This window comes from Anopheles funestus, chromosome 2RL (assembly GCF_943734845.2).
Source record: "Anopheles funestus chromosome 2RL, idAnoFuneDA-416_04, whole genome shotgun sequence".
In the NCBI taxonomy this organism is placed as follows: Eukaryota; Metazoa; Arthropoda; class Insecta; order Diptera; family Culicidae; genus Anopheles; species Anopheles funestus.
The window spans coordinates 61,327,851-61,355,107 of record NC_064598.1 but is presented as its reverse complement, the minus strand read 5'-3'; the positions used below and the strand labels follow the sequence as shown (position 1 = coordinate 61,355,107).

Here is a 27,257-nt window from a genome sequence, read left to right as displayed (position 1 = left end):
TAGTCTGAAGCATTTATTTAATTGCTTTACGTGGTCGTAAATTCTTTCAAGCCTTTCTACTTTCTCAAATACCTTTTGCATTATATCTTATTAGAATTCTTGTTTTAGTAGAGTAATTCAATTATTATTACCATTGTTAGCATTGTTAGTACTGTTCAATTCAATATAATTCGATTCAATATAGTATTTAGTTCGTCATTAAAGTCGCATTAAAGTTGTTCGTCATTAAAGTCGCGTGTAATGTGGTCTCCTGTCTGTGTGTTTTCTGTTCACCCTAAAATATCAATTTCTTTCTTGTTTGATAGGGTTTTCGGATCCTATTAATTTTTATCAAAAAAAAAATCGAACTTTTTTTTTTTTTGTAAGTAATTTCTTTTATTACTTTCGTTTGTATATATAAGTCAGGTCTGGTAAGATGCTTTGTGCAAAAAAATTTCTTTCCTTTGTCATCCAAATATTTATTTATTATTATTATTATTTTTTTTTTTCAAGGTGGAATTTTTGTTCAAGGCGGCTTTCGGATTTAAGGTCAAAAAAAAATTTTTTTTTAGTTTTTTTTTTTTTATTTTATTCCCACAGGGAAATATACATTTCTATTAACTGAGCGAACGTTTCTTTTTTTGTTAGTTGGAAAAGCTGGTACCTTGATACTATCTTTCCGAAGTTGTCCCATATCGGCTAGAACCTCTCCTTCTCTATTTTCAGCATCTCTTCCGTGATGGTCGTTATCAATTCGTCCACTTCATCGTAGCTGGGGCCGAACCGCTCTCTGACGTATAGGTTCCAACGCTCCTCTTCCTGCTCGGAATCGTTTTCCCGATTATCCTCCTCGTCGTGGTTGTTGATTAGCTCCATCGATGTTTGTTGTTAGGGGTTGATTGATGAAGGTTGGAGTTTTGACTGCCATTTTTATATTGTCAATTTTCACTTAAAAAAAACTTATTTGCGCTGCACCACTAAATATTGATTTTTCACTTTTTCTGTTCTGATTGTCTGCTATGAGTTCACTTTTTTGGCGTATTTTGTTAATTGCGAGCTAATCACTTTTTTTTCACTGTGGAAGGAATGACACCGTCGCGTGTTTCCTCGCTTGTTTCAACATTAACTTGTACAGTGGTTTAACAATTTTTAACACTACAAAAAAGGTCACCATTATGCACAATACATTCAATTTAAATTCCTGCGTTAGGTGTTGTTCCGTATGTGTTTCTTGATTTTGGATGATCGTTATATCATGATCTCCATTTACTTTTGCTTCTGGTTTATGCACGGAACCACCCATTTTGCATCACCGATTATTTATTGCAAGAAATGGTTACACTTTTTCGCTGCGTTACACCTCACTGTTTCAGTTACAACTTCGCTGCGTTGCACTTTTCGTTCACCTTAACGTTTTACTACAGCACCTCGTAGCTTGCGCACTGTTTTTATTTTTCATATCACTTTTTCTATTGTTCACTTTACGCACATGCTGTGTTTACTTTTTACCACGATCACGCGATGCGATTTTTTTTCTACCGACGATTGCAGCGTCCTGTCACGGTCGCCATGTAATGTGCTCGCGCGTACAATTGCTACCTTCGCGTTTCCGTACGTACCCGCGTCACATTTATCGATTTGCGCAAGGTTAATCTTATCACGGTATCAACGACTTTTCGTTCGGACGACAAACTTCTTCATTCGGGCGGACTTGATCGTCCAGGCGATCATAGAAATCTGGAAGAGATTTCCCTTACTGGATTGATGGAGACATCGAGGCCTTACCTTGGGTAGGGGGACTCTCGAAGCTCTTGAAATAAGAACACAATATAGTTTTGGTTGGTTATAATTTCCAACCTGACGGTTGACACGCCCTTTGGCGGTTCATCTCGGACTCTTCCCGTTCAGGTTGAAACTGGCTTTATTTATATCCATTTTCCAAGCATTTTGTTTGCTTATTTATCTATAGATGTTATAAAAATATTAATAATTAGTTCATATTTTAAGTTATAATTTATAATAATAAATAGCCATTATTTTGGTTTCTGTCGCAAACATTTATCTTCAGGCTATAACGAAATCTGTGGCAAATAACGATGGTGCTATTTGTTATTAATTGTGCTTCCGGTGCCGTTTTTTGCTCTTCATGCAAAAACACTTATTAAGCTATCTTTACCGGGTGACTATGAAATTGGTTCTCGTTGGTAACACTAAGTGTGTAAATTTACGTTGGTCATCGGTTTTTGCCAGTTGCTGCATTTACGTTATCAATTTAATAAAGTGGGTTACTGTATTTTAAATTTGACCTCCTTTTGTTTTAGATTAAGTGGCTTTTTTGGGTAGCGAAATGTGTTGAATTCTGTCACGTAATAAACCTTCTAACTTTATACTGCGTATCATTTAAGTTATAATAAGATGTTTAGTCACTTTGAACTTTAGCCCCAACCGTCAACCGATGGGGAGCAAACTCGAACGCTGTTTATGTTCCCGTCTCCCAAGTCGAAATGACTAACCTCTCCGCTAGTTTGTTCTTCGCGATCGAGAACCTATGCCGCAAGAGGGGGGAGTTGGGTTCATCCACACTTCGAGCCGTCCCGTGATGAATCGGAACCTGAAAGCTTGAAAGCTGAAAGAAAACTCTCGAGTTCTGGTTTGCAATTGATTTATTTCGAGTGCGAGCACTCCTTATATACTCATGAATTAGTTTACAAGCGTTGCTTAACTTATTATTATTTTACTTACTTACTTACTTCCTATTTGTTACTTACTTCCTATAAACGTAACTCGCAGAACCCTGACCTACTTACGACGACGTAACTAGAACGGCCATACCTCGCGTACGCCGACGGCTAGCGCTTCCGCGGTGTAGAATGTTTGGAAAGCGTCAGCGCTTCTGTGGCGTTAAGAATGTTTTATAAGTAACCTACATGAAAAGGTGGCTTACGCCGTTCATGCGCACGTCGTGCGTTACCAAAAATGCTACGTTAATGCTTTTTTGTAACGAACCGTTTATGCGCGCGTTGGGCACGCAACATAACCTTTCATTATGAAGACAAGAACTGAAGGTTCTTGTCGAAAACAATTGTATCCGGTTACACTGCCGCGATTTTTATGTATTTATTTATTTCAAAGTACAAGTTTCTACTTTTCTTTGCTAGGACTGTTAATATTTCTTCCTTAATCGAAGCCTCGTATTTTACTAGAAATTCCTGGATTTCGTCGTATAGTTCTTTAGCGTTATCTCTCAACGTCGTAAGAGCGCATAGTCTGAAGCACTTATTTAATTGCTTTACGTGGTCGTAAATTCTTTCTAATCTTTCGTAAATTCTTTCTAATCTATCGGCGTTTATGGGCTCGCCTCGACGTTGTTGCAAGTATGTGGCGCTGTCGCCGACATATATACTTATATATTTGTCGTTTGGTTTGGCTTTTTTAAAAAAGGTCAAACACTGGACGAGTCCACTTTATTGAACAACACCGTAAGAAGCGAAACTGTCAACTAACTGCTCGATGTCGCTCAGCACCGCTGGTCCAACGCGTCCAAGAGGCGTCTGTCCAGATGAAATGTGCTGACCTCGCGTGGGAGCCTACTCCAGGGATGGTTCCCGACGTTCATGCGACACCGCGCGTGCATCTGGTGACATCCGATGCCGGTAGGCCGATGCACCAAATAGCTGACACCGCAAATGGAGATGTGGAGCTGTCGATGTTGATGTCGATGATGTATGATGTATGTATGTATGTATGTATGTACATACCATAACTATATATATATATATATATATATATATATATATATATATATATATATATATATATATATATATATATAGTTTTAGTTTTTACAAAAGGTTTTAGTTTTTACAAAAACGTTTATTGTCGCGGAGCTCTCTATCAAGACTGAAATACGGAATTTGCTTTACGCTTTTCTGGTTCGGGCGCGTCGGTTCTGCTGACGCAGACCAGCTGCGCGTGGCCATGCGCTGAATCGGGTTGCGGCTGTGTTAGACGCTGACACGCCGTCTAGACGTGGCGGTGTCCAGTGGCGTACCGTGGATACGTAACCCTCCGGGGGGTTGAGATGAGCGTGTCCTCATGCGTTTTCTGTAAGTTGATGCTTCGTGTTGCTTGGGTTAACGTTTCCTACAGTTGGTCTCAGTGCGTTGGATAGCATGCGAATGGTTCTCTTGTATAAGTAAAAAAAGATAATAGCTATCGTTAAGGTTATAGATGTTGATACGGTTATTCCTCCAAGCAAACCCCAATTCCAATGGAAATTGTTGTACTGTTGTAGACTGATGTGCTGCAATTCTTTGCGATTAAGGAACTGGTCATGATTATTTTCGAGAGTTACCGACTGACGACGATGTATCACAAGATTGTGAGTAGCTCCCCAAAACGGTTCTGCTTCCGCAATAATCGACTTAGATGTGAATGTCTTGTTCTCCATAGCCATGCTGCAGTTCGAGAGCTTGATCAGCATATTCCCATTAATAGTTCTATCATCCGGCCCGCAGTCGGATTTCAGCGATAATGTTTTGGCGTTATTTATGAGTATAATACCTTCAGCGATTTCCTTTATTTCGGTCCCGGTCTCCCTTCTTGTAGAGCAATTACTTGTTGTACCTAAGACGAGATTGGAAATGCATGTATTATAATACTCACTAAGGAATTTCTCCCGTTGTATGTAATCTTCAGGATGGGTTGTAGTGAATAATTTGGAGTTTCTTTTTACCAAATACCGTGAATATTCGGTCAAGGTTGTTTCATTAACGATGAGTGGGTACACCTCCAGAATTGTTGATTCCACTTCCTCCATTTGTGGTATTTTTAAAATGTACAAAAGATTATCTTTGTTTATGGCGATTTTTGGAAGAACAAGATTAAGGGCTTCGCCCGGTATTGTTGTACGTATTCCTTGATCTTCGAGCATTGTTCTGATGGTGTTGATTTCGTGCATGGAGAGTAATTTGTTGTTTGTTATCGAAGCTCGTGTAAAAACTATCGTTTCTTGGATTGCTTCAAGAAAGTGGTTCATTGTATCGACCTTGGTAAGCGTTATGATCGAATTGAAATCGTCTACCTTCGAGTTGCTTTTCGAGACAATTTCGTTGACGACTTCTGTGAGATGCTGCATTCTTTTGTTTACTTGTATTTAATCGTTTCGACGAATTCTTTTAATTTTATTTTTACTTCTTTTAACCTTTCTATTGATTTTTAATGTTTTTTCGTTGCTTTGTAGACAACAAGCTGTGTTGTATCTTGGATCTAATTTTTTCCTAACACCCTTTTTTATAAAAATTTCTTTTCCTTCGGGAATGTTCGGAGGGTTTTCTTTTCTATCATTGTATTTTTTCATTCGGTTCCCTGTTTTTAAAAGGTTCACTGAAACTGTTTTAAACATTCTTTGTTTATTAATATTGGCTTCTTCGGGATTGATTGAATCAGATCTATTGAAAATAATTTCGTTTGGGGTAAATCCTGTGCTTGAGCTTATAGTTTCATTATAAAGTGATATAATGATTGGCATGAGCTGGTTGGTTTTCAATGTTGGAAATTTGTGTTTATTTGTGTTTAGCAATTCTATGATCGTACTATGCACCTTTTCAATTTGCCCATTTGATTCTCATGAAGATGCAAATTCGATTCTTATTCCTTAATTATTTAGGAAGTCTTGTAGTTGAATGCTTCTAAATGAATTTTCAGGATCACAAACAATTAATTTTGGTTTGCAAAAGGTAGAGAAGTACTGGCTTAACGCATTTTGAATGTCAATGGTGTTTCTTGTGTCAATTTTAATTGCCTGCAAGTGTTTGGAAAATGCACAAATTATTGTCAGATAGTTATTTTTACCTATTCCAAAAATGTCAATGTGGATTCTATGAAATGGTACAGTTTCTATTGGTCTTGGAGTTATTTTTATGTTGTACGGTTTCCTTTCGTATTTGTGTTGTAGGTATATTTGACAAGAATTAGTATATTTACGTATTTTTTCACAATATTTGGAAAGAAAAATGATCTTTTGATTTGTTGTTCGTCCTCCTGAATTCCACGATGGGCTCTATCGTGTTCCTGCCTTACGATGTTGTGCTGTCTTTCTTCAGATTGAATGTCCTCTTCTATGTTTTGTGCTATTACAAGATGTGCTGAAGATTGGGAAAAATGATTGCGATAAGCTGTTTGAATCAAATTTAACAAGTTTTCGGGGGCTAGTATAGCTGTTTGTTTTCCACACCAAAATGTTTTTAAAAAGTTCACTATTTTTTCTTCTGTGTAATCGTTGCAAGAAATTGTTGTCCTCTTATATTTTTCAAAAATGTTTTCTGTTGTAATTGAATTCGAACCATCATTTTTAAAAATTATTTGATTGCGATAATTGTTCACTGGTCTTTCTGTAAAATGAATGTAATTTTCGTTTGAGCTTCGTGCGGAATGAACAGTAGAAAGATTAGATGAGCTAGTTTGGCTGTTATTTATCTAAATTTTCCGGCTCAGAGCGTCAGCAACAACGTTTGTTTTTCCAGTGCGATATTGGACCGTGTAGTCGTAGTTTTCTAATTCTAAACGCCATCTAATTAATTTTGTATTTTTATTTGAGTTTTTTAAGAAGACTAATGGTTTGTGGTCTGTGCTCAATGTAAATTTATTTCCAAATAAGTAAGGTTTAAATTTATTTATAGACCAAACAATTGCTAGGGCTTCTTTTTCGGTTGTAGAGTAATTTTCTTCGTGTTTATTGAGGGTTCGCGATGCGAAAGCGATTGGTCGATCTTTTCTATCGTCTAATTGCGATAAAACTGCACCAAGGGCGTAATTGGATGCATCACAATTGTTTACTTCGCGTTTCCGTTTGCGTCACATTTACCGATTTGCGCAAGGTTAGTTATCACACGGTATCAACGACTTTTCGTTCGGACGACACACTTCCTCATTTCGGAGGACTTGATCGTCCAGGCGATCATAGAAATCTGGAAGAGATTTCTCTTACTGGATTGGTGGAGACATCGAGGCCTTACCTTGGCTCGGGGGACTCTCGAAGCTCTTGAAATAAGAACACAATATGGTTTTGGTTGGTTATACTTTCAACCTGACGGTTAACCTGGCGGTCCATCTCGATCTCTCTCGTTCAGGTTGAAACTGGCTTTATTTATATCCAATTTGCAAGCTTTTTGTTTGCTTATTTATCTTGTTATGAAAATATTATAATATATAATAAGTAGTTCATGTTTTGGGTTATAGGTCATAATAATAAATAGCCAATGTTTTGGTCATCGGGTTTTGCAGTTGCTGCATTCTTTTACTTCTCCCCAATAAGGTGGGTTACTGTGTTTTAAATCTGACCTCCTTTTAATTTAGGTTATGTGGCTTTTTGGGTAGTGAAATGTGTTGAATTCTATCATGTGATAAACTTTCCAACTTTATACTGTATCACATTTAAATTATGATATGATGTTTAGCAGATATGCTACACCCATTCGGGTCGCTTATGGATGGCTCGGACCCGGGTCGACTCGCCCATCACTACCGCTTATCCTCCCAGCAGAACGTCGGACTTACGAAAACGAGCATATGTAATCGTGTAACAATTTTAGAACAAACACTAAGACGCGAGACAAATTTTATCTAACGTATGTATACAAAAAAGACGCGTTACAAATAATAATATTAATCATACAAACGACTCAAGCCTGGCAACCATGTAATAAACCGATAATAAAGAACGAAACTTGTTATAGTAATACAAACAGCACACATCGGATATCCCTTTGTATTGAAACGTTTGTATCACATTTATTCAAATCGATCGATCGTACGATCAAATTTTTGCGTATCTGCTTATATGTTATAGAATCGACTTCGTTTTTTAATACGTATTTCAGACGAAAAAGAAACAATCTGCACAAATTTGAACAATTTTGATTAAAAGAAATAAATATTAAAACAACGAACAGTCTGCCGCTGCGATGTAACCCGCTGAATATGAATTGATTTGCTTCAGAGTCTGTTCTAAAAGTGAATTGTTTGTTAATGAGGTAGTAATAAGTAAATCTCTCTACACTCCATCCGATAGCTAATTCCTCTTTTTTGTGTTTGCGGATACTTTTGTTCGGTCGATGTCAAGGCTTTAGGAATACAAGCTATAATTTCAAGACATCCTTCTTCGTTGATTTGAACTAAGACCGCTCTTTATTGGAGAAGCGTCCACGAAAAGCTCCGTAGTATCATTGCGATCGAAGTAACCAAGTTTAATTATCGAATTCAAAGCGTCTTGTTTCAAAAAATCAAATTCCTGCTGTTCCCTGTCTGTCCACTAAAAACTATCTGATTTTGCTAGATTTCTTAACTTTTCTTTTCTATCCGCTCTGTTTAGAATGAATCAGACTAAGGAAACTTTTAACCTCTGTTAGTTATTCCGGTCTACGGAAATTTTGTATTGCTTTTCTTTTATCGCCGTCCACGCTCAAAGTGTCGCTGGAAAGGTTGAATCCAAGGAACTTTACCGTTTGTGCGCCGAAAATGAACTTGTGCGGGTTTAATCGAACGTTATGATTTTGCAGTTTTTGAAGGTTTCTATCTTGTTTCAAACACTGGTTCTTGATTAGTTCTGGTTTGAAAGTTGTTTTATTCATAATTTATCCTAACTTATGTACTATTTTTTGCCTGATCGATCGCAGTCAACAGTTTTACAATTTTGAATTGATCGATAACGGTTAGCATGTTTCATGTTCACTTTTGTTGCTTTTGTTATTTTGTCGCCTAGTTACCAGATCGTGCTGACTTTGCTTATATTTCTTGGTCTGTCGGTCAGTAACCGGGCCATATTGCCCAATTATGCGCTGCTGTCGTCACATCATGACCCCGTAGTTCCTCGTAGAGGGCTTACTACTTTCAGACGGTTTAAACGATGGAGGGCGTAAAGTGTACATTTTAGCTCGTATTCGTTTGATGATTAATGCTATGGTTAATCCTAATATTAAGGTGGCGACGCAGGCTATTGTGCTTGAAGTTTGTATGAGGTAAAACTGATCCGCGTGTGTTTGTTCGTTTTGCTCTGCCCTTGAATTCAATATTGTGGCCAGCGGTTTGAGGTACATTTTCGTTTGTGCTGTTTCTATTTTCATGATTGGCTAAATTTCTATGTTCTTGGTCTGTATCTTACAGTCTTGGTTAAGTTTCATTACTCCTGCTTGATACGCGGGGTGTGTCAGCGTTTTGTTGCATTTGAGGTATATTTCGTTAAGCTGAGACGAATAGTACAGGATTTTGTTCGGCTGGGAGAGTTTTACAAATTTAGTTATTGGAGTTTTCATACCACACAAATGTTTTGTTCTTATATGTCTAAACGATGACGATATACAATCCATATCTCTCCTAACGGTTACATCGGAGGATGTGTGGTGAGTGCTATTGTATCGCGTAATATCTGTCGTAACATGTTTTATAAGTAAGTTTTTTTTTATTTTCATTGAAACTGTTATTTAGACTCTTCACACCTTCATGCATATGATCAAATTTCATATAAAGCTCGCTTCTAAGCCTGTCACCTTGTTTGATTTTATTTGTCATATCTTCTCATATATAATTATGTGGGCGACGCGGGTTCAATATTCAAACTTTTGTAGTATTAAAGACTTTTCATTTTACACTTATAATAAGAACTTCGGACTATTTATGTTTGTTGGACATCTCAAGCCTATGAAGTTCCAATCGATCTCATCGCCCAGTCGATTCTGACTCGTTCACGACTCGTTCGCTTTATTAATTCATATACTTAAATTGCTTAATTTTGTTTGTTTGCAAAGGTTGATTAAACATGTTTCAACCTGTCTGTTCGTGATTCTGCTGATTCTATTTTATAAACTTTGAAACGCAATTGCCCTGGTTATTGAACCGATAAAAATGCTTACAATTGTCATATCAATAAAAACCGTCGTCGCGTAGCGCTGATGCAATAGCTTCAGGTTGCGTTTGTTTTTGCTTCATACAAAACTGCTTACTTAGCTTAACACAACACCCATAAATTCTTTCGTACCGCACATCGCACACGTTTGCGTTGCTACCTACTTGAGCATAATTACGGGTCATTGTGTTTTGATGAACAAAGTTGTTTAGTTTCTGAAGTTGCAATATGGTATATAGCTTAAGCCTTGATGTGGTATAAAACTGTTTATAAATCGAAATTAAGCTGTATAGCAGGTATGCTACACTTTTATTAATAATTCCTCGTTGCACACACTTGAGTTGCTAAATACAAACTAACATGCAGCGTGGCATGTCGGTGTCGGATGGCGAACGGGGTCCGGAACTGCTGAGTTGTCGTCTGGTACGGTCTGGACGACAACCGTGGGAATTGCAAAATTGAATTTGTGGCACTGGTAAATCTAAAATTTCTCCAATGCGCACAACCACAAACTGTTTATATTTTTGTGGGTCGACGTTAATCCATCCATCCAAGACGGTTTTGGAGTCTGTCCAAAAGTAATCCTTCTCTGTTTTGATTCTCATCTCTTCTTTAACAGTTTCGGCGAGCCTAGCTCCGAGAACTGCTTCCTGAAGTTCCAGTTTTGGAATTGAAAGTGGCTTTATTGGTGCCACTCTTGATTTTGCTGCTACTATATTTACGTCTATACCTGTTTTGCTCAGGGTTTGCAAATATACTACCGCTGCGAACGCTTTCTCCGATCCGTCAACGAAGTGTAACAGGTTTCGACCTTACCTGCGTTTGCCACTTATCTTATCATCGGACTGTCTTCCCTGGCGTTCCATCACTTGGTGGAAATTAACGAAGCGCGGATATATCTTACGGACTTGACGAACGTTGGACACATTGAGACGTTACTCAATGGTCTGGAAATAAACGGAAACAGATTGGTTACGTTCTATGCCAAGTCCAGATTAAGTCTGTCTTACTTTGGCCCGGTACTTTATTATATATCATTCTAAAAGTATGCTTAAGTTTGACGTCTCTGTCGTTCTTGGGCGGAGCCTCGCGGGTTGACCTACTTTCTTGCGCTTAAACGCTTCTGTCAGAGCGTGGACATGTGTTGCTTTACTTAACGCCTTGTAAACAATTTTGGGCTTCGCTGCGCGGGTCAGTTTTGATTTTGATTTGGTGTCATAAATAATCATCTGGGTTCTGTTAACGTTTCCAATGGTTGTGGCCAATGCTTATGCAGCACATGTATGTAGCCTACTCGCATTGGACTCATTTCCTAGTTCTTTACTTTATGTGGGTCATTATAAATTTAAGTATTTAAGTACGAGTATGCAACTCCTACTGTCTATTTCTTAAATACCGATCCCAAAGTCTGTTTTCTGTAATAGCTGTTACTTTAATACTATAGCTGTATAGCAGATTAGATATTATCTGTTACAGAAGGTGTGCATTTCAGTTTTTTGAACATCAGTAGCTTCCGAATAACACCTTGGAATTTCTATGCGCTCTAGTTCTTTTATTCTTTCCAACCACTGGAGCCATTGTATCATTATGCTTTCTGGTACCGGGCTGTCCCAATCCAGTTCTGTTTTCCCGATTTCTTGAATAATAACCTTTGCACGGCGTGAATATAATTGCAAACTAAGCATAGAACCCTGGGAACCATACGTACCGCTTACACCACCTTCTTCGTTGAGGGATTCTCTAAGCCACCGAGCTTTAAGTTCAGGAGAAAGCTTCGAGACTAAATCCGTAAGAAGCCTCTGATCCATCAAGTACTCTATTTGGTCTAACATTGTCATGTTCTCTACCATGTTGTTAAGAGCATTACAAAGTTCTATCTCTGAGGTAGGGTTTTCTAAATATGCCCTTTTGACTGCAATGACGTCCTTCAATAGAGCATTAAAAATACTAATTGGATTGCCATATAATCTCCCCAATCTTTCTAAGATGGCATCAACGTTATTTGGGTTCAGCATAAGTTCGCTAACGGATTTCAATGCTTCGCCCTTAAGGTGTGTTTGAAGCCAGGTGAGATTTTCCAAATTCGTCAATTTTTCAGTTCGAGTAGTTTCTTCAAACAGTAGCTTAAAACCGGGTCATGATCGATAGTTTCCATAAAATTCCGGTAGCTTTAGGATTTTGCGCGTGCATAGAATTTCCACCTTCCCTGTTAGTGTCTGTAAGTCGTTACGTAGATGGGTATAGTCGGTTTGGTTATAAATTTTTTCATTTCTTAGGATGCCTTCTAGTCTCTCTATTTCCTTTTCATACCTTTTATTTTTTTCTGTTTTTCTTTTCTCCGCTTCGATTTTTTCTTTTAGGAGCCTTTCTGCTTGCATTAATGCTTCCCTACTCACCTTGCGTTCCTCAGCTATTGTGGAGCATTTTGGACACACGTATTTTTTAATGGGGCCCTCCAGTTTCAGACATTTGAGATGCAACCACACTCAATGCAATTTACTTGTATGTCCCATTCGTCGGGGGACAAGCACAGCTTGCAATTCCCTTTTGGGTTACACTTAAATGTAATGTCCATACTACTCACTTTACGTACTGGTGGATAGGGTGATTTACGCGAATTAACCACCATACTGTAATATTAAAGACTTTTCATATTAACTATGGCATAACTTGCGGACTTCTTCAATAATTTATAACGCCTTTTTAGTTGGGTAAACGACGTCCAACAACGTGGTAAACCGCGGGTGCGACCGACTGCTCCGTATTGGAGCTTGATCTTTATTTATATGCAAATTTTAGGACCACGTGGCGGGTTTCTATTAAATGTCTGGGTTATGTCTTATGTTTCTTCATAAGGTACCAAAGCGTCAAGCTGTACTAAGTGCATGTGCACCGAGCCTATTGCTCATGTTTGCTTGAAAGGTGTAGTTAGCGTTTCTTACGCCAGTGTTGGCATAAAAAAACCTTTATTCACTTTGAACTCCAAACTAAGACTAAAACTAACTTATCGCTAACACCTCAACTAGCGCCTAGCTTGTGGAGTCGGTTGCATCGGCAACACGGTTCCCACGGTTTGGTCACGTTGGCTCTCCACGTGCAGTGGTGTCCTGTTCGTAAGCCATCTGCACGTGGTCGGTGTCGCGTTCGGGTGGCGGTGTGCTAACTCCTCTCCTCTTAATTACTTTGTCCGCAAAGTCTTCTGAATGGTCTGGTAGGTGGCGGAGGTGCTTACGAAGACTGCTGATGGTGGTTGGAGGGTGTCTGTTGATCCGGTTGCCGATGGGACCTGGATTTTGACGCCTGTTTTTCGATTTCTGGAAACACAGAAAAATGCGACTACTACTATGCATATTGCTGCTGACGCAGCTATGAAAATAAAAAATGAAAGCGTAGCACCCGTAAACGACAAATAGAACGGGAACAAAATAGGAAGTAAGTTTAAGGAAACGAAACTTGCAACAAACAAGTACGCGCCCAACCATAAAAGTAGCTTACTAAATAAATAAACAGAACGCCGTCGACGAAACGACTATCTAGTATATAAGTAGCATAATTTGAATAAAGAAATCAGTCTTGAAAGCAACTCGTCCCTGTGTTCTTATTACGAGTCGGAGGCACTTCTCCGATCTTGATTAAGCAACGTCAACCCCAGGTGAGTGGGAAACGATCCAGACTCAGCTAGCTCGGAAGGGATTCCGCCGACACTAGCAGCTGCAACGGGGTAACTCCGTTGGTGGCAACAAATGGTGGCTCCAGAGAGGATCACGGTCCTGAAGAATTGTAAGACACCAAGCTAAAGGGTAAACTGTGAAAAGCGAGGTGCAAAAGATCAGAAGCGGTAATAAACGCGTGTGTAGTGGATGCGTAAGAGTCATAAATAGACCAGCGTCATCAAACATAAGCCCACAGTGAGTCAGTGCAACAGGCAAGCATAAAAGTGTGTAATTTGCTGTATTAACGTATTACTCAGAAGTATTGTTTCTTCTACGTATTTGTTAAATCTGTTTAGTTTGTCTTCGCTGAATTCCCTTTGCAATAGCGTTATGCCTTCGTTTATATGTGATATTTTGTTGCCGATTTGACCCATTATTTTCTTGTGAGCCTTGTTCGTGTCGTCTAAGTTTTCTGAAAGTCGCGCTATTTTTTGATCTTCAGTGGATTTTAGTAGGGATAATTGTTCGTCGAATTCATCACCACCAAACAAAAAATCTTCTAAAAATCCGAGCACTCCTCAGCTTCTTTTAGCTCTGGTTTTTAAGCAATCCCGTATGAGGTTTAAAACGTAGTCGCATTCGTCGTCCAATGCTAATTTTAAACGAATTGTTGTCGGGTCGGTTTCGTTATTCAGTACGTTGTTTAGTTTGTTACGTAGTTGTATAATTATGTTAGAGTCATTTTCTGGGAATACTCGCGTATGAAGTGCGGTAGGCCATGAGCCTCGTTGGATCATTAAAGAACCTAGATGGTCAAAGAATAGACCCGGTTCTAGAATTGGTTGTATTTTTAAGCTGGTCACACAACTGATGATCAGCAGTATTGCTACGATTTTTCCCATTTTTATGATTTAAGCGATTTTCCACACAACTGGTCTAATTTTTTAGCTTGGGTCTTTTATGTGGTACGCCTTTAAGTTCGTTTGCTTTATCCCTTATAAATTCGCTATCGGTGCTTGGCCTTTTTCCCCAGTTGGAGAAATTTCGATTTCTTTTGACTTTTAGTACCGCTAATTTTACCGTAGGCCTAGTAACTTCCGTATTCCCTATCTTTACACACGCCGAGCGTACTTGATTATCTTTGCTGGGGTTTACCTTCGTCACTCTTCCTTTTAACCATTTACCCTTTCTTTGGTCGTCAGGAAACGTGACTACGTCCCCTACTTGTATTTGCTCTGCTTTGTTGAACCACTTTTCCCTTTTGCCTAGTTTTGGCAAATATTCGGTTATCCAGCGATTCCAAGCGACCTAGTAAAAAATGAGCAGGCGTTAACGCTTCTTCGTCTTCTCTGTGCAGTGGAATATGCGTTAAAGGTTGGTTGTTGATCATAAACTCAATTTCTGTTAGAACCGTCCGTAATACTTCTTCTTTATAAGTTTCTTCCATGGGCAGAAGGCTTTTTATTTCCTTTACTACCCTTTCCCAAGCACCACCGAAGTGTGGAGCGCTTGGGGGATTAAAATGCCAATCGATCCCTTCGGTGGCACATCTTTCTTGGAGTCGCGTCATTTCGTTGTTCGCTCCAACAAAATTTGTTCCGTTGTCGCTATATATGTGCGACACCTTGCCTCTTCTGTGCTGCATATTTTTTAAGCAAATTATAAAACTGCTGGCACTTAAATCAGTGGCAAGTTCTATGTGGACGGCGCGAGTTGTGAGGCATGTAAATACTGCACCCCAGCGTTTTTCGGACCTTCTACCAATGGATATATTGAGGGGTCCGAAGTAGTCAACTCCTGTATGTGTGAATGGTTTTTGCCGTAAATGAGGAAAGATTCCTCAGTCAGACACCAATACGACCGGGACCGAGTACTTGTCTCGTCGCGGTTAGGTATCTTCCTCTCTGGAGCCACCAAAATGTGATCGGGGCCGAGTGCTTGCCTCGTCGCGATCGGGTGGAGTGTTCGGATGAGATGTAGGCGGATGGTAATGAGCCGGGACCGAGTTCTAGCCTCGTCGAAACTTTGTTTCAATTGACCATGATTTATTGTAATTAATTCGAGTTTATATACCTAAAAAATGCTTACGACTAATTTTTCCCCCTTTCCTTAGCTTACAGTTGTTTTGCCCCCTTTTCCTAGCTCATACCTGTTTACTGATTGATTTGCAATTTTTGATGATGCGTTGCAATTTTTACTTTTAGTCGGCGTTTATGGGCTCGCCTCGACGTTGTTGCAAGTATGTGGCGCTGTCGCCGACAGGATGAATTAATTGAATCAGCACATGATGGCAAGAAAGTACGCTTAGCATTAATGCAAGCGGAAAAACTACTAAGGGAAAAAATAGAAAATGAAAACAATAGCAAGGAATCACAAAAGCAACAGGAAGAAGAAATCATAAAACTACAAAAGACGCTCGAAGAACAAGAGTCTCATCAACTACCGACAGAACGATCAGAAGATTCCATTGAAGAAAAAGAAGTTCTGTCGCTTACTGAAAATATTAACAGACTACTAAGCGCGTTATCAGATGTTCCATCCTATAGTAAAAAAAACCTTAGTAGAAATACCCGTATTTGATGACAGTTATAAACTATGGCCAAGATTCAAAACGGCATACGAGGAAACTAACAAGAAGGGAAAATTTTCTAAGCTGGAGAATCTGAATAGACTTCAGCGCTATCTAAAGGGTAACGCACTGAAGGCGGTAAGCGGCCTCATGCTTAATCCAGACAACATAGAGAAAATAATTGAACGATTAGAGAAACTCTATGGGAAACCCGACAATGTCTATAAATCTTTATTGAATGATGTGACAGCATTCAAAATTATCACCATCGATAATCCGTCTTCTATTATTGAATTTTCAAACGCCTTAAGTAACCTTGTAGAGAATATGAACCTACTAGGAAAGCAACAATATTTAAATGATCAAGGATTACTAAATGATATCATAGCTAAGTTTTCAAGCGAGCTCAGAAACAAATGGATTACAGACAACTTAAATAAGCAAGAAATCCTCACGCTAAATGACTTAGCGGTATGGCTAAAACCAACCGAAGATTTAGCCACGGTTTTAATAGCCAACGAAGGTAGCTTAAGGATCAAGGCGCAGCGGGTTAACACCCACTTGCAACCAAGGTTCACCTCAAGAAACACATGTCTCTTATGTGATAGGCTACACGATACCGTACAATGCCGAGAATTCAAAGATGGTCCGGTATGGAAACGAAGGAAATTGATTACACAGAAGAGTATTTGCGCGAATTGTTGCAAATATAAAAATCATAGAGCTAGAGATTGTCGGCTACCTCCTCAATGCGAGGTACAAAATTGTTCGCAGAAACATAATACGCTTCTTCATAACTACGATAGGCCAGAACGGAATTCAGAGTCTCCGCGTAGGCTAAATTTCCATGAGCATGAACTGTTGTATCAAATTATCCCCATCACTTTATATAATGAAAATGCGCAAGTTAAAACCTTCGCATTACTAGACCCAGCATCAGCCACGAGTCTTATTCGTGAAGATATAAGAGAGAAATTAAAAGTCACAGGACCAAACATTCTGTAATGTGCTCGCGCGTACAATTGCTTACTTCGCGTTTCCATTCGTACCCGCGTCACATTTATCGATTTGCGCAAGGTTAATCATATCACGGTATCAACGACATTTCGTTCGGACGACAAACTTCTTCATTCGGGCGGACTTGATCGTCCAGGCGATCATAGAAATCTGGAAGAGATTTCCCTTACTGGATTGATGGAGACATCGAGGCCTTACCTTGGGTAGGGGGACTCTCGAAGCTCTTGAAATAAGAACACAATATAGTTTTGGTTGGTTATAATTTACAACCTGACGGTTAACACGCCCTTTGGCGGTTCATCTCAGACTCTTCCCGTTCAGGTTGAAACTGGCTGTTGCGCGGCGGACTACAGGTTCGACCAAGCAAAGGAAATGGCCACTCTGAACCTTAGCCCCAACCGTCAACCGATGGGGAGCGAACTCGAACGCTGTTGATGATCCCGTCTCCCAAGTCGAAATGACAAACCTCTCCGCTAGTTGTTCTTCGCGATCGAGAACCTATGCCGCAAGAGGGGGGAGTTGGGTTGCCAACACTTCGAGCCGTCCCGGGTGAACTGAAACCTGGAAGCTTGAAAGCTGAAGAGAAAGACTCTCTAGTTCTGGTTTGCAATTAATTTATTTCGAGTGCGAGCACTCCTTATATACTCAAGAATTGGTTTACAAGCTTAACTTAACTTATTATTTATTTATTTACTTACTTACTTCCTATTTGTTACTTACTTCCTATTTGTTAACTGAACCTGAACCTGAACGTAGGAACCCTAACCTACTTACGACGACGTAACTAGAACGGCCATGCCTCGCGTACGCCGACGGCTAGCGCTTCCGCGGTGTAGAATGTTTTGGAAAGCGTCAGCGCTTCTGTGGCGTTAGGAATGTTTTGTAAGCAACCTACATGAAAGGTGGCTTACGCCGTTCATGCGCACGTCGTGTGTTACCAAAAAACGCTACGTTTGAGCTTTTTTGCAACGAACCGTTTATGCGCGCGTTGGGCACGCAACATTCTCCCCCTCGTAATTCGATCCTAGGATTACCTTATTTCGCTGCTTAAACGGTGGTTTGAACTTGGGTTTGGGTTGTTCCGTTGGGTTAGGTGATGGTTCCGCGATTACTTCTATTTCTAACTGTTCGATAGGCACGTCTTGTTTGTTTCTTCTCCTGTAGAACGTTACCCCGACGGTAACTCCTACTAAGATCAACAAAACATTAAATGAAATCGCAATAGCGAGAGCGTAGTGTTCAGTTGGAATTAGCGTTTGACCTAATGGCTCTTGGGTTTGATTATTTTGGAAGAAGAGTTTTTTCTTTCTTCCTCTTATAATCGTGGCTCTTACTTCCTTGCTGTCCGTTTTAATCGCACAATCATTTCCTAAGTTCACTATGCCGGCCGTGTTTGATAATTTTACCTTTTGTCCCTTGCATGTTAGAACAACCTTGGTCAGATCGTCTACGTAGTACAACACGGAATTGGATTCGTGCATGCGTATGAGTTCAGAGTAAGGCTTCGATATCTTCGTAGTCTCGCATTTGACCCCATTCGTCATGAAAAGTTTCCCAGATACGCATGTCTCCTGACTGTCCAAAACTGGCTGAGAAGTCAGGAAATGTGTCTAGTTTATTTTCTCAAGAGTTTGAGGAACAAAATGCTGCTTTGATTCACTAGCAGCGATCAAGGCGTTTTCAAAAACGGCAATTGTTCTATCTCTTTCATCCGGCACTGCGTATGCCCGAAATACTTCGTACACTGTTTTTTCGACAACGGTTACTGTGGTGGAAATGATTAAACGATTTTCCATTTCCTCAATTTCGATTGATGTTAAATTTTTGAGAATCATAACATCTGTAGAAAGTTCTTCTTCGATATGGGAATAGATTTTAGCAAGATCACCAGGAGCTATAGGTTCCGTTCTCAGTAGGTCGTACTTTCGAATGATACTGTCAACCAACTGATGGGCCAATAGGGTGTGCTGGATGATACCTATCCTAACATGAGCACGTTTGATCTCGTCATTAGCTAGCGCGATTTCCCTATCTAGTGTGGCGGTGCGATTGGCAAAATCTCCAGCGATCCTAACCGTTTTTTCGCTGATCGCATCGAGGGTACCGAACAGTTTCTTATTTTTAAGCTCTTCGACTGTTTGCATGCGATGCAATTCATCTTCTACGTCGTCTCCACCGAATATCATTCCTTTTATCATCCCTAACAATCCGCCGCTCCGTTTGACCCTACGCGATCCACGTGCTACGTACCAGATCTCACGTTCAGCAGCTATCGTCTGTTGGCGTATCATGGCCACCGAGTCGTGTAGGGCATGATCGACGGAAGGTTGACTTCGTACTTTGTCGCGGAGCCTCTCCAATTCGAATCGTACCTTGTGCAGCCTGCTGATGTCCTGCCGTGGTTGGACGTCCGTCTCGAAAGTTCTCAGTACTTCTCCACGCTGCACCAAACAGGTTCCAAGATGAGTAAATACGAGTCCTCCTTGGGTGATTGGCTGTACATCGTATGCAAGGGATGAACATAAGACGCTGAGGATTGTTGTGGTTAATAACAATTTCGTGGCCCATGAGCATGGGGCGATGCGTCGTTTCGGCGGGGGGTGGTGTTGAATAGAATTGTTATCGCTGACGTCTCGTCCTCTTTTCATTGGCGGTTTATGCCTTGCCAATGAGTGTGACAAGAGATGTTCTTTCTGGCGTACATCCACTGCCGCGACTTTTACTGCTGGTCTTGTCAGTACAGTCTCTCCAACTTGTATTTCCACTGCGCGAACCTGGCCGTCTGTCGCCTCAAAAGTTTTAACTACTCGTCCCTTTAGCCACTTTCCGGGAGGCGCGTTGTCGTTGGTAAGGACGACGACGTCATTTACTTTTAATGGTTCGATCTTATCCGTCCATTTGTTGCGCCGGATAAGGGTAGGAAGATATTCCTTCTTCCATCGATCCCAATATATTTTGGCGTGGTGTTGTACCAACTTCCACTGCTTCCGATTTACACCTGACGGAACGTCTGCGAAAGGAGGTACTTCGTCCACTGCCCTGCCAATTAGGAAGTGGAATGGCGTTAACACTTCATCTTCCATACACGTTACCGGAATGTGAGTTAAGGGTCTCGAATTCAACATAGCTTCAATCTGAATTAACGTGGCGCGCAAGGTTTCGGGTGTTGGTTTTCGGAGGTTCCATTGTTCGAACATGAATCTAAGGGCCTTTTTGATTGTTTGGATCAATCGTTCCCATGATCCTCCGAAGTGTGGTGCTGCGGGTGGATTGAAAGTCCATTGAATGTCATATTTCAATGCCGCTTCTTTCCCCATTCTGCGATCTATTTCTTGCAACAGCTGGCTCAATTCTTTTTCGGCTCCAACGAAATTGGTACCGTTATCGCTGTACAGGTGTGTTATTTTGCCACGACGATGTTGGAAGTTCTTCAGACACACTAAGAAGCTATCTGTGTCTAGCTTTTCGGCTACTTCAATATGCACTGCCCTAGTAGACATGCAAGTGAAGATTGCTCCCCATCTTTTCTCAGTAGAACGTCTGACACTTACTTCGATTGGACCGAAGTAGTCGACTCCTGTGTGAAGAAATGGAGGCTTGTACGGGTTTGCTCTGAATGCTGGAAGTGGTGCCATCATCGGGGATCGAGGAGCAGCTGTTCGAAGAATGCATCTTTGACAGCATGCTTTAACATTCTTTAACACCGCTCGGAGATTAATTACCCAGAATCTTTGTCGTAGAGCTGTAATTACCACGTTGTCTGCTTGGTGAAGGTTTATTTCATGGTAATGGCGCACGATTAGCTTGACGATTCGGGGCTTTTGAGGAAGAAGAATTGGAGTTCTTGCATCGTTGGTAAGGAATGTGAGATTTTCTAAACGACCTTGGAGCAACACGTGATTTACCTGCTACCAGCCTGACGACATATGACGAGCCTGACCACGATCTGGCATACACACATGCAGCAAATGCTTCCTCTGATGCATCGACGAATGTATGAAGTTCCGCTACGTTACAACTGGGAGCCACAATTTGCCGAGGGATACTAACTTGCTCTGCACTGCACACTAGTTTCAACCACTCTTTCCATTTAGTTTGCAGTTTGTTGGGAATGGGCTCGTCCCACGAGTCCGACGCAGTAGTTATAGCTTGCATGAGGATCCTGCCCTGGATAGTTAGGTGACTTATTAAACCAAGGGGATCGTACATTCTCATGACACAACTTAAAGCCTCACGTCTTGTAGGATTCTTGTGTACGTCAATATTAGTAAAGTTCACTTTATACATGAAACAATCCGAAGATGTGTGCCATTGAACACCTAATATTTTCTCGAATTCAGCGTTCTTTTCCTCGAAATTCACCACATCATTTCTTTTCTGCACTCTTTCAATTGGGATCTTGTTCAGTAGTTCGCACTTGTTTGAGGTGAAATTCCGAATGTGGAAACCTCCATTCTGATGCACTTCAATTACTTCACGCACGGTGGTGATAGCTTCATCCAAGGTGTGGAAGCTGTCCAAGTAATCGTCCACGTAATCTTGCCGTATTATGGGGTTAAATGCATAGGGATGTGTCTCCTTATGCTCTTCCGCGTTTGTATTTTTCACTATTTGCGCACAAGCCGGAGAACAAGTCGCTCCGAATGTTGCTTCCACGGGAACAAATCGGACTACGGGGTCCGCCGTATAGAATTGACTATGCGAAGACTAGTCAATTGAAGCTCTTACGTCAGCTTCTTTTCGCGTCGCGAAACTTGTCGCACTTCTTAGGCGAGGCGGACTTATACGACGCGGAACTGCTCTGCAGGGAGATGGCTTCTTGGATCAACTCGGATCAGACAACTAGCCTTTTCCTCTGGGTTAACCAGAGCAAGTTTCTAGCTGTGGATCTTCGTGGGTATCCAGTTGGCCAGAACCTAAGACGGAAATGAGTTTGGAACCCGCCCGTTTGAGGTTTTGATTGCAAGAGTGCTTTATTCATAATTTCTTCCGGCTTATATACTAACTATGGATTCTGAATTTTAAAGTAAGAGTGAGATGAAGAATTAGAACGAGATGGAATCATTTCCGTACGATAGCATTAAGAACATTCTTGGGTTTAAGCATAGCACGCGTAATGCCTCCTCAGCGTTTTATGTCGGTTGTTATGATTCCCTCGCTGGTGCGCGAGCATGATCAACTTACGCTTAAGGTTCGGAATTCATGTGTTTATCCCAACACACCTCCTAGTTTGTTTATGTCTATACGTAGCGCGCCATGACCGTTCTAAGATGCGATTTCGCATTCATGACAATAGCATCCATAATGCATTATCAGCATTTTATTTTGATTCTCCGGTGCCCGAACATGATCACCTGAGCGTACGACCTAACGCTTAAGATCAGAACGCGCGCTGATTGTTTATGTTTTCGCGCGTCGTGCTGTGACCGTATTATGTTTCGATTCTCGCTTAACGCTTAAGGTCTGAACGCGTCCTGGTTTGTTTTTGTTTATACGTATCGCGTCGTGACCGCCCTACCTTTCTTATGATTTCTTAAAGTTCTTGCATGCTCGTTTTATGATAATATGTCGCGTTCGCAACATTCCACCCCTGGTAAAACTACCTGCTAGTTTTACCTGATTGACGCGACATTATTTTCTATCTAATCAATTTTACTCTCATTAAAACGCTACCTGATTTTGACGTGTTTTGCTGTCATAGTTGATGACTTGAAGAAGTGGCCGATGCCGCGGAGCTTGCGTGGTCTGAAGTCGTCGCGGCAACTTGAAGATTTCTCAATTCCATACTTGTGTTGGGGTACAGCTTGGTTTTGGTGTTTGGAAGGCGGTGTGTTTGAATGTCTTCGTCGTTTTGATCAATCGTCGTGGCCGCTTCTGGTGGTGCGTTTGTAGGTCGATTGTTCATCATATGGTTTCGATGTGATAACAGATTCGTCAATGAATCCCAGAATGCAGCTAAGAGCTGCCAGCCGATTCCATAGATGTCGTACAGTATTCTACCGTGTATTATGGTGTCAATGATGAATTTGAGAGCTCTGGCGAGGATGTAGATACCAAGCGCTGTCGATGTTATGTTGCCCAACCATGTTGTCCACGATATGAATTTAGACCAATACTTCTCAAAGGCGTCGTGGATGATATTCTCGGAGATTAATGTATCAAACGAGAAGCCTTGAAGATTCGGATGCTGGCCCGACATTATCTTGTGTACGACCGAAGAAGCAATTCTTTTGTCACTCTGCTCATACACCATGTCCTTCATCCGTTGCAGGTTTTCGTAGTCGTACACACCACTTTCCATTAGACTTGGTAAGGGAGTATATGACCATTTCGTGACGACATCCGTCGTTAGTTCTTGCGGTGGCGTCGTTTCTCTCAACCTCTGGTCTGTAGTATACCATCTTCCACCGATGTTGAATTTAGCGGGCAGAAGTGGAGTGCAGTCTATTTGGGTACCTCTTATTTGTAACACCCTAGTTACTGGTGCGATGAACATGGAGCGGTTGTTGTATGTCACCGGTATTTCTTGATAACAGTCATCCTTCCTCTCGTAGGTGACGAAGACCGGCTTGCACTCAATAATGTACAGCACCTCCGCTGCGACTACCGCCGTGTGACCTGGTCGTTTTATCAGATTGGAAACAAATTCGCTAGGGTTGAGACGTGCTAGCGTTAACTTGGTTTCCATTAGAGCTTTATCGACCTTGCACATTTCCGTCATTACTGTTGTGTAGACGTCGTTTAGTTTTTGACCGAGGTAGCTTTCCACCAACGTTATTTTTGAGTTGAAATAGGTAAAGAGATCCAGGTTTCTCCCATTTACCGCCTTGCGTTTAAACGGCGATTGGTAACCGTTTAACTCAAGTATAAAGATTCTCGGGTGATCTGTATTGTAACTGTCAAACCCGCAGATTTGCTTGACATCGCGCGCCCTTATAGAAAACATTTGCTCGTGTGTTATGAGAGTATACACGGCCTTTGTATCACCGCTTCCGTCGTTGTTAAAGGTCTTGTTAACTGTGCCTTCATAGATGATTTCGAAGTCGGTTCTTTCGCACAGTTTTTGATGGTCTACCTCCCAGGTGAGATAGCCGTATTCAGTATCCAAACACCAACCAACACTGTATGGACATACGATGCCATTTCGAAGCGTTACTAGATCTTCTTCGATGTCTGCCGTTGCGGTGTAGTCAAACATGCTGATCTCATACTCGTAGTACACCAAGGCGTCTTCCCACCTGTTAGATGATGTCGTGTAGAGACCTCCGACGCAAGATGAGCCCTTGACGCTGCCGACGATTAACGTTTGCCCCCGGGTTGTTTGATTGCGACCAATTTCCCTAACCTTATTATCGACAGAGAGTGAAATTTCGCCTACCGTTTGAGCATGTCTACATTCGTCTGGTGTAAATTCTTTGACTATATACGCGAATCCGTTTTCATATTCGGAAGTGTGAGACCAAGCTCCGCAGTGTTTAATGGAACGTTTGATAATTACTTTACATTGGCGAACGCGTGTTAACGTTTTCGGACTGCGTTGTAACACCTGAATTTTTGTCTCAACAGTAGTTATGTTCCTTAACTGAGGCATGCAAGAGGCTACTTTCATTAGAGAATAACTGGTTATGTTGATATTATCATTTGCACAGTCATACGCGATCAAACCGTTTACTGGACTGCCGAAGGCTTGAGCTGAAATGAGAAGCAACATTATTATTGCGATATTCCATGGATTATATTTTCCCCACGTAGTGTTGGCAGAATTCGACTGGTCTATATTCACACGCCCGTTTCTTTCCTTTGTAGCTGTGACATATTTTGTGTTAGCTTTTAGGATCTTGGCGTTCCATGCGCAAGGTTTTATTCGACGTTTCTTACCCTTACGCATTATTGGAAATTCATCACCTTTGGCGGTGGTGTCCTCTGCGTGAACTCCTATGAAGGCCTTTTCTGACGAATTTTGCCCCTTCGTCTGCCTTTTGTCCCCTTGTTTTACGACGTTTTGTTTGTTATAAACGTCTAAAATTGCTAGACCGGTAACGGGTCTGCGGTACGTGCCTTGTGTAGTTTTCACTTCAGCTGATCTTACTTGTCCGTCTTTACCCTTTTGTACGTCAATTACGCGTCCCTTTAACCATGAGCCGAGCTTGTTTGTGTTACTGTCTGTGATTATTACTATATCATCAATTTTCAATGGCTCGGTAGTTTGGTTCCATTTTGGGCGTTGAGCTATTAATGGAAGATATTCCTTCTTCCATTTTTCCCAGAACACTTTCCCATAGTGTAACGCCAGACGCCAATGTTGTCGTTCCAAGTTATGAGTTTGGAACTCCGTCGGTACAGAATAAGTTCCGGCTCTCCCAATAAGAATGTGAAAAGGCGTCAATGCTTCATCGTCCTCGTGATTAAGCGGAATATGCGTAAGAGGTCGTGAATTTAAGATAAATTCCGCATGTATTAACGCGCCCCTTAATGTTTCGATAGTAGGTGGACGATGCGGTCTGCAGTATATCATCCCCTTTAGATTGGATTTTATAATTCGGATTAATCTTTCCCAAGACCCGCCGAAGTGTGGTGCTACTGGCGGGTTGAAATGCCAGGCGATATTTAATTTCATTGCTTCACCTTTAGTCATTACGGAGTTGATTTGTTTGATTAGTTGCAGTAATTCATTATTTGCTCCAACGAAATTAGTGCCGTTGTCGCTATATACTTGCGATATAGCACCTCTTCTTCCTTGGAAGTTCATAAAGCAAAGTAAAAACGAATCGGTGTCCAGTTTTTCCGCTAATTCAATATGACTTGCGCGTGTTGTCAAACATGTAAAAATGACACCCCATCGTTTTTCGGTTGAACGCTTAACGGCTACATCGAAAGGTCCAAAGTAATCAATACCCGTATGCGCGAACGGATAGACAAAGGCGTCTGTTCGGCAGGTAGGTAATGGCGCCATTATTGGCGGTATTGGTTTCGCCTTAGCGTTCTTACAATGTTGGCATCTGGCCTTTACATAACGAAATGTTGTATTCAGTCCAACTATGTAATATTTTTGTTGTAAAATGGATAGAACTGTTTTATCAGACTGGTGGTTATACATTTCGTGGTGCCATTGTATTATGAGGTGCGTGATATGGTGGTGTTTTGGTAATATGATTGGCACCCTTGTTGGTCTAGGCAGTCTTTCTGCATATTCCAATCTACTTCTGAAACGCATGACCCCACTGTCGTCTAACATGGGAGTGAGTTTCGATAATGGTCCTATTGTTGTCAACTCTTTGTTTTGTGTAAGATCCTGGACCTCGTCAGGGTAAACATCCTTTTGGGCCTTTCGATACAGGATGTTCTCGGCTCTAATACGATCCTCAACCGTATAAGATTTCCTGAAAGTTTTACGTTTTAGCCCATATTCTATGATTTTCATCAATATGCATACGCGAATTATTAATTTCCACCAATTGGAAAATTTCATTTCTTGTATGTAATTCTCGTCTGCGATATGCATATTTACGAAGCTTACTTCTTCGTTTGTTTCCGCAACGCTTGATTCCGGCCAATCCTTTTCGGATGCTTTAAGGAATTCTGGGCCAGTTAGCCATATCGATTGTCTTGTTACCTTTTTAGTCGCCTCATCTGCGGGGTTTTGTACTGACGGTACCCACCTCCATTGATCCACGGTTGTTGATTCTAATATTTCTCCGATTCTATGAGCGACAAATTGCTTATACTTGCGGTGTGCCGAGCTTATCCATGCAAGCACCGTTTTTGAATCACTCCAAAATATTGATCTTGAGATTTTTAACCTTGTTTCTTTCTTGATAGTGTCCAGCAGTCTTACCCCCAACAATGCTGCTTGTAGTTCCAATCGAGGAATTGATAGCCTTTTTATCGGAGCCACTCTGGCCTTAGCTACAAGAAGTTGTACATGCGGTTTTCCGCAATTTCCTTTGCTTCTTGCGTAAATTACTGCTGAGAAAGCTTTTTCGGAAGCATCAACAAAAATGTGCATTTCCATATCCGAACCAGGAGTGTTTAAAATCCATCTCGGAATTTTAATGTGGTTTGCTTGTTTAATGCTCTCAAGGCACGAATTCCACATTTCAAACAATTTCTGTGATACTGGAACATCCCATTCACTTGT

At 40.9% G+C, this 27,257-nt stretch overlaps 1 long non-coding RNA gene across 1 annotated transcript; it reads right to left on the bottom strand.

Moving 5' to 3' along the window:
• Positions 1-334: 334 nt before the first annotated feature.
• Positions 335-18,553, bottom strand: LOC125761654 (uncharacterized). Its single transcript, XR_007418134.1, has 2 exons — positions 17,390-18,553; positions 335-1,836 (listed from the first exon to the last, which is right to left on the bottom strand). It is a non-coding gene; the product is annotated as an uncharacterized LOC125761654 (long non-coding RNA).
• Between the last annotated feature and the right edge of the window lie 8,704 nt (positions 18,554-27,257).